The sequence below is a fragment of the Mandrillus leucophaeus genome, unplaced genomic scaffold (assembly GCF_000951045.1).
Source record: "Mandrillus leucophaeus isolate KB7577 unplaced genomic scaffold, Mleu.le_1.0 Scaffold819, whole genome shotgun sequence".
Lineage (NCBI taxonomy): Eukaryota > Metazoa > Chordata > Mammalia > Primates > Cercopithecidae > Mandrillus > Mandrillus leucophaeus.
Genome location: NW_012108908.1, coordinates 921564 through 924604, shown reverse-complemented (window position 1 = coordinate 924604; position 3041 = coordinate 921564). Strand labels below are relative to the sequence as shown.

The 3041-nt window shown below is 34.2% G+C and overlaps 1 long non-coding RNA gene across 1 annotated transcript in view; it reads right to left on the bottom strand.

Annotated features, from left to right (window-relative positions):
* LOC105530387 overlaps positions 1-1261 on the bottom strand; it is an 8026-nt gene extending 6765 nt beyond the window's left edge. The window contains exon 1 of the long non-coding RNA XR_001004642.1: positions 10-1261. This is a non-coding gene — a long non-coding RNA (uncharacterized LOC105530387). The remainder of the gene's footprint in view (positions 1-9) is intronic.
* Positions 1262-3041: the final 1780 nt, after the last annotated feature.

The following is a 3041-nucleotide window of genomic DNA, read 5'->3' as shown; positions in this document are numbered from 1 at the left end:
TTCTACTACCTAGTAATGTCATAGCCTTATAATGTGTCAGTGTAACACACTGTTCACGTGTTTATGGTAATGCTGGTGTAAACAAACTTACTGTGATATCAGTCATATAAAAGTATAGCATATACAACTTATATACAGTATATAGTACTTGAAAATGGTAATAAATAACTATGTTACTGGTTTATATGTATTCACTATACTAATTATTTTAGAGTGTACTGCTTCTACATATATATAAGTATATTATATATACAGTTAACTTTATGTGTGTGTGTGTGTGTGTGTGTGTATAAAGTTAACTGTAAAACAGCCTCAGGCAGGTTCTTCAAGAGGTATCCAGAAGACAGCACTGTTATCATAGGCGATGACATCTCCATGCATGTTATTGCCCCTGAAGGCCATCCAGTGATACTAGATGTGAAGGTTGAAGGCAGTGATATTAATGATCCTGACCCTGTAGTCCTAGGCTAATGTGTGTCATTTTTTCTTAGTTTTAAACACAATTGTTTAAAAAAATTCAAAAATTTTAATTTAAAAATAGAAAAAAGCTTAAAGAATGAGAATATATAAAAGAAAACATTTTTGTATAGCTGTACAAGGTGTTGGTATTTTAATCAAAGTGTTACTGTAAAAGAGTCAAAAAGTTAAAAAATAGTTTTATAAAGGAAAATGTTGTAAGCTAAGGTTAATTTATTATTGAAGAAAGAAAAAAATTATAAATTAGTGGAACCTAAGTGTACAGTGTTTATAAAGTCTACAGAGTGTACAGTAGCATCCAAGGCCTTCACATTCACTCACCATTCACTTGGAGACTCATCCAAAGCAACTTCCTGTCCTGCGTGCTCCATTTATGGTAAGTGTCCTATGCAGGTGTACCATTTTTTATCTTTTATACTATATTTTTACTATACATTTTCTATACTTAGATGTGTTTAGATACAGAAATACTTTCCATAGCGTTACAATTGCCTGTGGTATTCAGTATAGCAACATGCTATACAGATTTGTAGCCTAGGAGCAATAGCCTATATCCTATAGCCTATGTGTGCAGTAAGCTATACCATCTAGGTTTGTGTAAGTACACTGTATGTTGTTCACACAAGGACAAAATTGCCTAAGAAACACAATTTTGTTGTTAAGCAATGCATGACTGTAGTTTTTATCATTATGCCTCTTTCAACTTTGAGGATATTTCCCAATTTTCAGCCTTCCCATTACAGCTCATTTCTACTACTCTTAGCCTACTACTCATCCCATACATCATTCTTTTTCTTCTTATATTCATCCAGTATCAAGTGTGGGAATCAGTGTTTGCCTGCCGATGCAAACGGAGACCTGAATCTTAAAGCAATCAGTTTATGACTGTCAAAAAAGTACCTAGTATTCAGAGCATAAGTCTTCTCTAGGGATCAAGCTCAAAACCAACGGAAAAAATAAGGTCTCATGTAGAAAGAGTTGGGCTAGAAAAGATGGAGTTAAACTTCATGTGGTAGCAAAGTTTGGGTTGAGATGAATAACTTCATGTGCTGTAAAAAAGAAGTTGTAGAGTATATTCTAGTTATTTTGCTGAAGTTCTGTAAAATGGGTGTGAGCCACTTTTTCTTCCTGTCTTTGAGATCCAGTGGACCTTCTCTGTGATCTTATGCTATGATTTCCATCCCTTTCGCAGCTACTACAGAAATTATTTTCTGAAACAGGGGTCTACCAACCACAGCCCATGGGTTACATCACACCCACCACCTGTTTTTGTCAATAAAGTTTGATTTGAAATAAAGTCACACCCATTAAATTACTTATTGTTTCTGACTTCTTTTGTTCTACAAGGGCAGAGGTGAAGGTATAAAGCACTGACTGGCCCTTTGTAGAAAAGTTTGCCTGCTCTGAAAGACTCATTAAATAATTATAAATATTGCCTTTCTTTATTTTCTTTTCATGTGATTTATTCCTCTCCAGTAAAGTTGTGTGCCTTTTTGAGTAGATGTCATGAATTGTGTGACCTGGTATCTCTAAACAAGGCCAAGTAAAGTAAACTTTAAACAATAAATATTCAAGTTCTAGGAATTTAGAAATTATATATCTTATTTATTGTTGTACCCTCAGTGTCTTGCAGTGTGTTGAGTGCATAGATGTGCAAGAAAAAATGTAAAGAAATGAAAGAATGTTGGTTACAGAGCTTGGGATATAACTAAAATATTTGATTTTAAAGACAAAATCAAACTATACATACTGAGTCAAATCCAATGGCAGATGCAAACTGTACATTAATATATAAGGAAAAATCAAGTAGTCAGCTTCAAACATGGAGTCTAGCATGGGTCATTCAACCATTGAATAGATTGTGACCTATTATAGTTGAAGATAACTGTCTTTATAAAAATAAGCATTCTGATAGAGGATATTTACTCTAAATAGTAAACACTCTTCCACATATTTTTCTACCAACATAGTGCTGATTCTTTCAGACAACAGTTTCCATGCTTGGTTCCAACTTAAGACTAATTTTGTCTCCAAAAATATGCAAAGCCCACCAAGAGAGGACTTAATTGCTAGGAAAATAGTGCAGGTTTTTTACTTCTTAGTTGCTATTTTTTTTTTTATTACCTTGCCTTAGCTCATGTTATACCTTTTCTCATACTGATTTACAGATCTAAAAATGAAGCTAAAGGAACATATTCTGAAGTCTGGAAATGTGGAACCTGCTGATTTTCTAGAGGAAAACTCAAAACCTGTAGATATCTGTTGACTGTTTAAGAGCTGTCACATCAAAATAAGAGTCAATGTGGCATTCTAGGAAATAATTTTGATGGGGTGTTTTCTGTTTGGCTTTCTAATATTATTTGGCAAAAAAAAAAATCGTTTTACGTGAAAATTATAGGCCAAGATGGATTCTCTGATGCTTTTGTGCTGTACCAGTCTACAGCTAGGTAGTATCATGATGCTCTAAGTGTTGTTTCACAGTCCTTTAGCAAATGTTCTAACATCTACACTCCTCCTTCCCTGCCCACATTCATTTGGGCCACTTCAGCTGATCACCTAGCAGC